We start from the raw sequence: 13,775 nt of genomic DNA on the forward strand, positions 1-13,775 counted from the left end.
CCATAGAGATCCCTACATGTCGGAAGGATTTTTACTCTAATAGTTTCTTCCTTTGAGTTGCTAGACTTTGAGGATTAAATTCTGATTATTTGCATTATTCAGACTACTGTTCTCACCTTGGGTTTTATTCGTACAACGTTTCAGTCGATGTAACTTCTGACCTTCTTAGAGTGTATATTGTCAGATTCAGAAATCTGCACGGAATTTCGAACGAAACCCTTTATTTAATCCACGGTTGTAGCATGCTCTCGTAACGTCAGCCGTGAATGATTAGAAGCGCTAAGTAATTCGCTATTGTATTTTGAGTGTGCCCGCACTGAGGATTGAACAATTCGACATCAACAAGAGTGCAACTTAACGACTTAATTTTACCAAGTACTTTATCCACTACGCCACAGATTCTTGAGGTGAGTTAAATTGTTCTCTATGAATACACACTGATGGAATACTCATAAAATTGAGGTCGATTTTTATACAGCACTGTCCGTACATTTAGACGCTGCTTATATTAAAAATAATTTTTATTTGTACATTTTAATTGGAAGATCATAAGAAATAGATTTTATGACATTCAAGATTTGCTTGTTTGCCCGTACATCAAGTTTCAATAGAACCCATTCGCTAGTTTCTAGGTATATCGTAAACAAACAGAAAAAAGACCTCACAAAACTTTACTTTATTTGTTAGACAATTTTTATTGCTTTTCCCAGGACCAAGAGTAAGAATAGGAGAGAATCTAAGTCGGAGGTTTATATAGGAGTTGAAATCAGACTCGTCAAAATGCTGGAATTCGGAGACGTAATCGGATTTTTTTTGTTTATCTCCAACGAACCAACAAGCAGTCTCAATATTGGGAGACTTTAAAATGAAGGGTTGAAATTGGAGCAAGATTTTTGTAATGTAATATAATGCGACGACTATAATTTTAAAAAAGTTCGATTTAAATCGCAATTAATCTTTCCATTTCAAGACGACGACAGCGACGACGACAATTTTCAAAAATCCGATCTCCAAATGTGCATTTAAAATTTTCCATAACTTGACGATGCCATGCCTCAAATGTCCTCTTGGAATCGAAATTCAATATCTCCATTTCACGTTGACGCCAACTATAAAAACATCTGAATCTCGTATTCTACTTAAAATTCCTCCATTTCTTGCAATTACATAAGATCAAAAAAAAAAAAAAAAAAAAGGACCGACAGCACTCTCACGACCTCCACATTTCGACGCGTTCACCCCGGTGCTAAGGACTCGATCACCTCTTCTCCAGAATTTATTTTTTTCAATGCAGCTAATTCATCCAGATACAACTTAATGCATATAAAATTACAAGTTTTTAAAATTCTAGGAGTCGAAGTTAGACATTATAAATTCCGGCTCCACAACCATGTCTCTCTCCATCCTAAATTTCCAAATAACCTTTATCCGAAGTTTTAGGACAAGGGCGGCATTATTTCCATTTTCCATTCTGATTATTGTTTTCAGAAACAGTTATGTTTCAACCGACGTGCCATCAGCCTTCATCAGATGCTGATGTCGTTCATCGATGCTGATGTAGTTTGAAACCTGCATCTTAATACGACTCGTATTGATTCCTTGTTCACCTTGGCGTTTCTTACTTTGATGAACAAATAATTTAGAGCAAAGTTTCCCAAACTTGAGGACATCATGGAGCCTCTGAACAGGGAACAAAGTTTTTTCACGGAGCACTAACAAGATAATTTCTAAAATAAAAATGAAAAACATTAATTTCAAATTTCAACACTAATTAATTAAAATGTTTACAACCATGTCTTTTTTTGTTCTTGATTAATCAAAAATTGTTGCATTTTTTGTTAATTTATTTTTTATTTTCCTTTTTTCATAAACCACCCTGAAATTCTTTACACCTGTAGTTATGCATTATATTTCTTTACGATAAAAAAGAGCAATAATTAAATGTCTGTAGCCATTTAATTTTTCCATATAAAACATTTGCCCTACTTTAGAAAAGAGCTCTCGGAGCTCCTCAAGTTCAAACACGAAACCCCAGATCTTATTTATAATTAAAAAAAAATATGTAGAGAGGAGACTGCACGTTTTTTTTATTATAGATTTTTTAAAATTGAATAAAATATGCAAGCGAATTAACATATGTTCATTTACAAATTATATTAAAAATTATTCAGAAAAGAAAACAAACCAATGTGTAGTGTATTGAATTTTCATAAAAAAAAATGATGATTTCGGACAATTAAAAAAAATTTTTTACTTCTGAAACTTAAATAGGGCATACTGTTGGATGTACGTTTACTCGCACTCCACTTGTTTATGACGTTGATACTACAAGCGATGCGTACTACCCGACGAATCGTCTACGAAATGAATAAAGCGATCCTGTTTGACAAGATGTACGCGATTTTAGTTCCCACGAGTGTCACGCATGCGCACGAAGTACCCACCCGCGCAAATATAACCAATACAAAGACTTTTTGTTGGACGCGAAGTATTTAGAACCAGTGCGTAAAAAACAAAAAAACAAAAACAAACAAACAAACAAACAAAAAAACAAAAACAAAACAAACAAAACAAGACAAACAAAACAAAGTTTTTTCTGAATATTTTTTAGATGAGTATTTACTATTCGTATTATTTGACTTATTAGGACTTCTGTTCTCATCTTGAGCGTTATTTTCACAACGTTTCGGTTGATGTAACCTCATGTATGAAACCCTTTATCTTTTAAGGCAGAACGTGCTACCTGGTGATTCTATTCTTTTATGTTTCATTTACCATTTGTTTTATTGTAAATGCACACGCCTGTCTTGAATTCTGCATCTTTGGATTTTATCGTCATTGGAAATTTTACCCTTCACCAGACTATCCATTCACGTGAAATCACTTTTTTATTTACCCTATTCCCTCTGCTTCACTTTTTGTTATCAAGTAAGATCTATGAATGAATCACTATTTTGCCAGATCAAACATACCCATTCCTGTGTCTCGATACATCTTCTATCATTATATGTAATATGTAATCAGTTTTTAAAATAGTCAACCATATAGGAGGCTATTCGTGACCAGACTCACACACATACACACAGACATTCAGCTTTATATATATATATATATATATATATATATATATATATATATATATATATATATATATATATATATATATATCCTTCATTTCATTCCTTCACTTAAACATAACTTTAATACCAAAATTTATATTAAATGTCGGCATGGATTTTGACACTTTTAAAACACTCAAGCCAAGTCCAGGGATTATGCCACAAATTTTTTAACCCGGAAGTCACAAACCGGATGGACGGTTTAAACGTCCAAGCAAGCAAACTAATCTGACTTATATATATATTTTTTTACAAGTCTTTTTGATATAGATGTGCATAAGAATACTTTGATAAGTATGTTTTAACTTAATTGGAGACTTACTCTTGTTTTTGTGTTTTAAACGAGAGAGGATAGTGATAGATGCACCAGTCCAGATGTGGCAATAATACTCCATGAATAGGCAAATGGTACCTTTGTAGAGATACAGGATACTGCCAGGTGTGAGTAGCTTTTTCTAGCACGGTAGTGGGAGCCCACATTATCAGTCCAAATGTGGCAACAAGATGATTACGCGAAGGATGGATTTATATGGCTATAGGATAATCTCAGATATGAGTAATTGTTTTAGCACAGTAGAGGGAACCCACCTTCTTATCAGCAGTCTTTGCAATGCACTCATTGTTCTAGTTCATGTTGTCTGTGAACGTTAAACTGAGGAGTTTGGAAGACAAGCTCTCAGGTAGAGTGTTATTAGTTATGACTGGTTGAGAATCATCACGCTAATATATTCACACTTTTATTTCACTATCAGGCGGATGTATTTGTTCCTATTTATAGTGCCTGTGAATATTAGCCAAAGAGTTTGAACAAGCTCTCAGGTAAGGTGTTATTAGTCATGACTATTGATTGTTAGGAAATCTTTTTTATAATTTGTTGCTTAATATTTCATAGAAATCGAATATTTTCGCGAATTTTGGTAACTTAAAAGAAAATCTGATATTATTTGTCATAGTTCAGTTTGGAGATATCTATATATTTTTAATTCATAGCTTATTATTTAGAAGATTTGATATTTTTTTTTTAAATATGATCATCGTTTACTTCTAAACAAACCGTTCTTTCCATCGACAATGTTTTTTTTTCTTATAGTTTGATCGATTTTGTCTGTTTGAAAAGATTTTTACATTATTAGCTTTGATTATATTTAGTTCTTTTGATTTGGTGTAAGTAGATTTGCATATATAATCTGTAAGTTGGCTCAAACAAAATCAGAACTTTTTTCGTTTTCTATTTTTATTTTTGTCACTAATCAAGTCAAATTATTAACATATTTTGATGATGTATTTCTACAGAATGGCCCCATTGAATGATGAAACAGTTGATACAATGCATTGAATTATTTATTCAATCGACACAATATCTGAGTTGTTATGAAAAAAATCGATAAAAAATCCCCTTTCACAATAATTTAATAAAATAAAATTGAATTTTTTAATAAAATGACTCACATTTTACGTTTCTTCTTTTTTTTTTTTTTAGATAAATCAAATTCGAGAATTTGCACGGTGTTTTGAATGGAACTCTTTATTTAATCCACAGGGGTAGCATGCTCTCGTTCCGTCAGCCATGACTGGGTAGAAGTCCTAAATATTTCGCAATTGTATTTTGAATATCGCTCGCACTGAAGATCGAACTTTAATCCCCAGAAAAGTGTAATTTTAAAAGTAAATTTAACCAAGTACTTTATCCACTACGCTGAAGAATGTTGGGGGGGGGGTTACAACGACCGAAACGTGAAAATAACACTCAAGATGAGAACAGTAGTCCGAAAAATAATACGTATTATCAACTGAATTTTGCAATAAAACGACTCACAGTTAAATTCAGCAAAACCACATTTGTATTTTTTAAATATAATCACAATAAAAAAAAAAAAAAAAAAAAACAGTATGCGACTACAGTAAATTACCAACTAATCTCTTTTTCCAAAACAAGGTAATTCTCAGCAAAATGCTATGATGACCATAGAACAGATACTACACCATCTTGCTTCCAGTAACAAAAAGTAGGAGATCATGCCTGAGAGGATAGTTTCATGATTAACGAACATATATTACACTAACCTCCAAAATAAATACTGGAGCACAAAAGGTCGCTCGTTTTAACAGTACTACTCCCATCTTCGTAGCTCTTCAAATTTATAATATAAACAATAAGAGATTTTACTTTTTGAACGACTCTCGTACCATATTTTAATTATGCTTATACTTATAGTTCGAATAAGATACTCGGAGCATGGGTCGTAGAGACGGTAATGTTTGCTTACTGGATACTACTAGTAAACAATGTAATTGTAAACTTTGAATAATAAGTATGGAAACGAAAAAAAAGACAGATCAACACAATAACTGTTAGTTAATACATTCATCTTATACTTGTTGTAGTTAAAGTAAAAATCTAAGTCGAAAAAAAAAAAAAGAAGAACGGTGCCGTATTTAAGATAGGGTTGATTTATAGCTAACTATCTGAGGTGCATAGCGACGGGTTTACCAGGTATTTTTGCAAGCCAGAGTACTTTTCCTTATCAATCACACTTTCCAATCCTGATACCATATAATTCCACCATAGGAGGAAGATAAATATGAGGGGCGTGCAATAAGTAATGACCCTTGCTCACTTCTAGTTGTCTGATCTAGCTGAAATTTTGCATGTGCAATTATTTCTATCTCTACGGGTTATGTGGCAAATTACAGCTCTATACTAATTGTGGTTTCTGTTTTGCAGGTGTTTGAACTGAGTCAGGTGTGAAATGGAGCCTGTTGAATGTCGAGCAGTGATCCGGTTTTTGTATTTGAAAGGACGCACACCACAGGAGACTTTTGATGAAATGAAAGAAACTTATGGTGATAATGCCCCATCATATGACCTTGTAAAACGCTGGCATTGTGAATTCAAACATGGCTGGAAGTCTGTGGAAACAGCTCCTATACCTGGTCGCCCCCTTCTGTCATTGACAAGGCATCTGCTCGTCAAGTTGAGGCTGCCATTTTGGAAGATCGGCACATTACTATTCGCCAAATAGCCCAAGATGTAAAGATTAGTACAGGGTCTGTGGTAACTATCATTCATGACCATTTGCATATGCATAAGGTGTCTGCCAGATGGATTCCCAGGTTGCTCACACCATTTCAAAAGCGAGAACGCGTCGAGTGCTCGAGGATGAATTTGGAGATGTGCCAATAAGATGAGTCAAAGTTTTTCAAAAGACTGATTACACAGGGTGAAACCTGGGTCCATCACTATGATCCAGTCAATGCAGTGGAAGCATTTACTCACCATCTCCAAAGAAGGCAAGGGTGCAGCCCTCCGCTGGCAAGGTCATGCTCACAGTCTTCTGGTACCAGGACGGAGTAGTGATGACAGATTTCCTGGCAAAGGTTACCACAATTACAGGATCCTATTATGCTTCACTTTTGAGGAAATTAAGGGAAGCTATCAAAATCAAGAGACGGGACAAGATCAGCAAAGGTACGCTCCTCCTGCAGGACAATGCTCCGGTCCACAACCCGCATGTCGCCAGATCAGAAGCACAGGCGCGTGGTTATGAAATCCTCCGCCATCCTCCTTACTCTCCTGACCTTGCACCCTCTGACTTTTCCCTCTTCCCAGCCGTGAAGTTGGTTTTGAAAGGAAAGCGTTTCCCAGATGATGCAACCTTGATTTCTGAAGTCACGTTGTGGTTGGAGGATCAACCTGGGGTGTTCTACAAAAATGGTCTCCAGAGCTGCATCAAACGATGGGAGAAATGCATAACTCTGGGTGGTTCCTATGTGGAGAAAGACTAATAACTGTACCAAGTTTCGTTGCTCTACTGCTATGGGAAATGGGTCAGGGGCATTGCACGCCCCTCGTATTGGCTACAAAAGGAAGCTGAGTGGGGAACGACAAAGTAAAAAGTGAAAATATCAACGCAAGGTTTGTTGCTGACAGAAAATTCTGAAAGAAAGGAAGTGAAAAGCAACAATCGAAATGATGCCAGTGATAAAAATGATAGTCGGTAGTATTTGCGGTTGTCTCTAGTGAGAGAGAGAGTGTGTGTGTATATGTGTGTGTATGTGTGTGTGCATGAGAGAGAGAGAGAGAGAGAGAGAGAGAGAAAGAGAGAGAGAGAGCAGGAAAAAAGAGTTTGTATGTGACATCTATGACGAGTATGTGTCCCCCCTGCTGTGTGTAGCAAGCGATACTGATTTGGAACAAAGTTTTCTTTTTAATTTTTTTTTGTAAAAAAAAGTTCATTGTTTTTATTTTTATTTATTTCTTTACTAGAAGGAAGGGAGTAGTCACCGCTTATCAAGGTTCAGGGACACTCGAAGGTAATGGTTAGGTATCTCAGTGATCATTGGTAATGATGAGAGTTGAATGGGATTGATTATTTGCGGAGGAGGGCGGCTCAGCAGGAATTTGTTTACATTGGATTTGAAAATGACCATGTTGTAGTCAGCTGGGAGGCAACCTCGCAGTGTTGTGTTCCACGGATGGGCATGGGCAGTGCTGTGAGGGAAACTCTGTTCATGGATGCATTTCATGTGCGTTGATGAAAATATTCTTAATGCTTTTCTTTATGGTGATTTGAAACTCTTAATATAAGTGTCACACTCCATTCTGCTAAGGTTTTTTTATCAAGATACGTCAAACAGTATATTTTTTTATCAGATATGCCCCATAGACCAATATCCTCCCTCCCTCTCTCTCTCTCTCCGTTGAACAGTCTGCTAATGAGATAGCTGAAGGGGCAAAGCTGGCATTGAAGCACATGTCCCCGCACGGAAGTATTATAGCAAGCCTCACTCACCTCCATAATTCACTACAGATTGCACAGCTGCCATTGCGCAAACACAGCATGCTCTCCGGTGGTTCTAACGATACAACTCAATTACAAACAGGCAAAAATTTAGAGATGCTAGAAATCATTGTAAAAGATAAATAGCCATGACTAAAAGAATGCATGCTAAAATAATCAGGGAACGCATAGAATCGCAGAAGATAGGAGCTCGTGATTTCTGGATAATTCATAATAGTGTAGTGAATAAAAAGGCAATCAGTAATTCTCTTCACTATCCAACAATCAGAAGATTGCATGAGCGGCAACCAAAAGGACAGAACTGCTTGCTCGGCGATCCGTCTCCAACTCAACCCTAGAGTCAACAAACAACTCCCTCCCAAATTTCACCATGCGGACAGAAGTCACAATTAATGATCTCAAAGCCATCCCTTCTCATGTCCGCGATATCATAAAAAACTTTTTTTTACATGGAAGTCACCACTTATCAAGGACCGGAAGCCACTCGGGAATAAGGTATCAATGGGATAGTATCGTAGTAATCGTTAGTATTGGAGATTTGATAAAGTGTCTTACTTAAGGGGGCGGTTCATCAGGAATTTGTTTATGTTGGACTTGAAAACATCCAAGTTATAGTCAGGTGGGAAACAGGCAGACGGAAGAGAGTTCCACTGGTGTGCACTTCTAAGAAAGAAGCTTTGTTCATAGAATCTACGTTTTAGTTTCGGCACAGTTAAAGAGTGGGGAAAATTTTTGACAGTTGTTTCAGCTAGACGGGTGTTTATCGTGAAAGACTGATGAGGGGGGACTAGGGATTGGAGCTCAGACGAGCACTTGCCATAGAAGTAACGATAAAACAAAGACAGGCTCGCAACGTCTCTTCTGTGGGAGAGAGGTTGCAAGGAAGAGACCTCCAAGGCGTATGGGCGTGATCTCATCGCTTCTATACTAATTAAGAAATGGTCAGCTGAGATAGCTGCCATACTTTCCAAACTTTACAGCAAATGCCTTATTGAATCTTGCTTCCTCAATAGTTGGAAGATGGCCTCTGTGGTACCAATGTACAAGAATTCTGGTAAAAATCCCGACCCTCTCAATTATCGCCCCAGCAGTCTCATTCCCCTCTTCGCTAAAATCTTTGAGTCGTTAATTAATCAAGCACTAGTCAACCTTGCAAAAGCTAATCTTCTTTCTGACAAAGAGCATACTAATACTACATATAATTAGATCCCTTTTAGACAATATGGCCATTCGGGTTGTCATTGATAGACGTTTATCGAAGCAGCATAACAATTATGTGGGAGTGCCTCAGTGGTCGATCCTTGAATCACTATTATTCCTGATATTCATCAATGACCTTCCCGATAATATTGTGTCCGAGATGAGTATATTTGCTGATAATACAACGCTCTATAACATGCATGAGGGAAGAACAGATGTACATAAATCCAAGACAATGGCTGAATCCTTAGAAAATGATTCCCAGACTACAGTGGAATGGAGAGATAAATAGATGGTGACATTTAATGCTAGTAAAACTAAGCTGCTCTTCTTTAACAATTACAAGACGCCTTTCCAACCACCTATATTTATGGCAAATAACTCCTTACCTCAGGATTCTTCCTTCATGCTCCTCAGTTGAACATTCACAGGAAATATGAGCTGAAACAAATACATTAAAGACATTGCCAAAGTCGCTGCAAGGAAGGTGGGCTCCTTCTATCGTGCTAGAAAACTACTCAAACTTGACAGTATCCTGTATCTCTACAAGGCGACCATTCGCCCACGCATGCAGTATTTCCAAGTTTTAAACAGAATTTTATTGCATATCATTCTTCTAAAGTATCCTCACGTCCAGATTGCATTTTTGAAATTCACCAGCTGTGACAACAAGGCTTTAGTAGGGTGTATTCCAATTTATGCTGTAGCTGTTCATTTGAACCTAAACTCATAAAAATTGGTCAGTCATCTCATAAGATGTATAACAATAACATGCTGAATTTTCAAGAGTCTACGACAATTTTTTAATGCCTGTACAAAAAAGTCTGGAAGCTTATTGAAGACAATTCCTATAATTTTGTCTATTTGTTTTTATTTCTTACTTTACCGTCTTATGCATGTTTTGCTTCATCAAGCTTGCTATTTAAAAACAATTTGGACGATATTATAAGAGATGTCTAGCTTAAAATAGATTTTTTTATATAAATTCCAGAATATATATATATGTACGCAGACATATACAGGGTGGTCAAAAAGTCAGGTAACATTTTAAAGAAAAACGATATTAGCAATACACGTATATTTAAGTACCATACATTGAAATATAAAATGAAACAAACATGAAATATGTTTATTTTGTTAATTGTCGTTCATTTCTCTCTATCAATCGTTGGAAGCGATTAACCACTGATTGTGTAACACGTGTAATCATGTCAGCTGATATCCGCGCAATCTCCTCTTCAATAAATAACTTTAAAGACGCTATTGTATCAGGCTTCTTGCCATAAACGCTATCCTTTACATAGCCCCAAAGCCAGAAATCAGGAGGGGTAGTTTATATAGTACACTCAAATATTTAAACAAATAATATTAAACGAATAGAGATTATAATGGATCATATTGTTTTTTTCTACCTTTAACATGTTACCTGACTTTTTGACCACCCTGTAGATGGATAAATAAGATAATAGCTGTTATACTATAAAATATATCACTGTTTCAACGGCTACGAGTTCTAGCTAATCATCATTGAATTTATAAAAAGAAAGGTATAACAGTTTTTATTCTTTTCTTACCAATAATTTATCCCCTTATGTATTTGTTAAATTAATCATTGGCAACAAAAAAGAAAACAATGATAAATATGATATTAAATTAACGTACGCCTAACCAGACGATAGGAACTTAACCGTTTCAGGCATTGTACGTAAATAATAAATTGTTTCGCTGCTTCTATATAAATAAAACAGTAGATGTATGTATGTGCGTGTCTGTGTGAAAATATTTAAACGATACGTTTTTAAATTACTGGTCATACAACACTGAAATTAACAATAATGGTTTATAACGAGTAAAATCTTTGTTTGGATGCATGAATAACACATACATAATAATAACACATATATAATAATACAGAAATTTGTTGGAAGTTGAAATGCAAATTATTAATTTCAACTTGTCGTTATATTTTTATTACTTTTGCGCATGAGCAAATTTATTCGTATCTTGAAGAGATTTAATTTAAAAATTTTTATTATCTATCTGCTGTTAGCTCAAACGGTAGTGAATACGGCTGGAGTGTTAAATGTTTTAGTTTCGATTCTAGCTAATGATACGCAAGTAATTTTTTAAACTTTTGAAATCAGTCATATATATATATATATATATATATATATATATATAAAATAAATCTATATAATATATATATATAATAAATCAACAGAGAATTGGCTCTGTAATAATAAATAAGAGATCTGATTGAATTAAAATATATTTATGCGTATTTTAGTACCGGAGAAGCCCTCATCAGCTAGTTTATAATTTCTTTTATTATTAAGGTTCTCTGCAAATTTAGATATATAATATAATTATATATATTATATATATAATAAAATTAGTTATTAATAATAAAATTAGTTATAATTTGTCAGTCTTTTTTTTTTTCATTCGTGCCTCTGACACTAAAGATATCAAGTTTAATCTAAAGGCATACGCACTAGGATTTAGGAGTCGAAACCAGCCAAATGTTTATGAAGACGGACTCGTAAGAATGATAAGTCATAGTTGGATGATAAAGAGTCGTATTCGGATTTTTAATCGAAAAATCAAGTCTGAATATTGGAACACTTTAAAATAAAGAGCTGGAGTCGTGTATTTTGGAATCCTAACACTCAATGTTGGAGTCGGAATTTTTAGAATCATAGGAAACGGAACCCGACCTGATAACGTCCAACTTTACAACCCTGTTACATGATAGAACACACACATAACCAGAGACAGAAAGAGAGAGAGAGAGAGAGAGAGAGAGAGAGAGAGAGAGAGAAGGGGGATATATATATATATATATATATATATATATATATATATATATATATATATATATACCAGCAAAAGTACCCGTCGTTGACTGGGTTCAAAAACAGCCTACAGAAAATGGACTCTGATTTATGAAAGTATGATAGGTTATGAAAAGGAAGGGTTGTAAAGATATAGCTTCGAATTTGGATGTATCAAAACTAAAGTAAAATACGATTTAGGTAAAAATAAAATAGATAAATCCCATAATTTATTATACCATACTTGTTTACACTGAAACACTTATCACAGTATTCTGTGGATCTATATTAAAAAACCTTGTTAAACTTTGTGACATATTTCCATTCTATGGAGGTCAGGTGCGAACGAACACCCCATAATTTTATTATACCATATTTCTTCAAACAGAAACATGATTATCAAAGTATACTTACACAGATAGATATGAACAGTCTTTATTAAAGTTTGTGCCTATATCCATTCTATGAAGGCCAGGCGCGAACACAGACCCCGCAATTTTATTATATCATCCCTATTTAAGTTAAAAGATACTTATCAAAGTATTCTTATGTACATCTATATCAAAAACACTTGTAAACGTTTTTTTTTAATTTTTAAATTTTTTATTTCCATACTTTGTGGACCAGGCACGTACGCAGACTCCCACAATTTTAATGAATCATCATTATGCCAGATCAAGCATATCCATTCCTGTGTCTCGATACATCTTCTATAATTATATGTGATCAGTTTCCTATAATAGTCAACCATATAGGAACCTATTCGTGACCAGATACACACACAGACGTTCAACTTTATAATTTATATATATATATATATATATATATATATATATATATATATATATATATATATATATATATAGAATGTTCTTGTTGCTTTTACTATAACAAATGTAGAACAGAAAATTGCTTCCAATGTTACATAATGGCATATCAACTCTTTATATTTCATGCACTTATATATGGCATTTAAGAAACGTTATAATTAGGCCTATGATCATCTTTTATACATATTCATAGATGCGGATTACTTCATATCAACCTGTTTTTGACTCTACGAGTATTAAACGCAGTTAACAGATAGTTAATCTAATTTTTCAAGCACATATCTTGGTCTGTCTCTCTTCGTTTCTTCGAAGCCGTATGTCTCTTGAGTTGACTTACGGCTGCACTGTTTGTTACCTTAAAGGTTAAAGACTTTAAGGTGGTCACTGAGACAACAGCTTAGTGATCGTTAGTGGTGAACATTTGGTAGAATTTGATTATTTAAAGAGAAGGATCAACAAAAACTGGTTTACATTGGACTTGAAGACGGTCAAGTTGTAATCATCTGGGAACAAGGCCAGCAGAACAGAGTTTCATAGGTGGGCAGTTCTAGGAAAGAAGCCTTGTTCATGGAATTTGCGTTCAGATTTAGGCTCAAATAGAGAGTAGGGAAGATTATTGGTAGTGGTTATAGCTAGGCAAATGCTTTTTGTGAAAGTTTGCCAGCGGGGGAGCAATAGATTGAAACTCAGGCGAGCACTTGCCAAGAAAATAACGACAGAGCAGAGACAAGCTCGCAACATCTCTTCTGTGGTAAAGAGGCTGCAGGGAGGAGACAAGTACCCCACCTACTAGATTTCGAAGATGGTTACACCTGATTTTTCAAAGATGGCAATATATGTGTATCTTCGTGATGGATATGTATGGTGGCAGCTATGTTGAATAATGAATAATACTAAGAACGATATAAATGTTCACTAATCATCTGGTGACAGTTGGGGATAGAGATGGATTTAGCTCTAGTATCACTTGACGAATTAACACAATGAATC

At 34.9% G+C, this 13,775-nt stretch overlaps 1 protein-coding gene across 1 annotated transcript in view; it reads left to right on the forward strand.

Annotated features, from left to right (window-relative positions):
- Positions 1 to 13,775, forward strand: part of LOC145254310 (uncharacterized) — a 169,339-nt gene that overhangs the window by 32,901 nt on the left and 122,663 nt on the right. The window lies entirely within an intron of this gene.

This window comes from Euprymna scolopes, chromosome 3 (assembly GCF_053919585.1).
Source record: "Euprymna scolopes isolate OS-2025 chromosome 3, ASM5391958v1, whole genome shotgun sequence".
NCBI lineage: Eukaryota > Metazoa > Mollusca > Cephalopoda > Sepiida > Sepiolidae > Euprymna > Euprymna scolopes.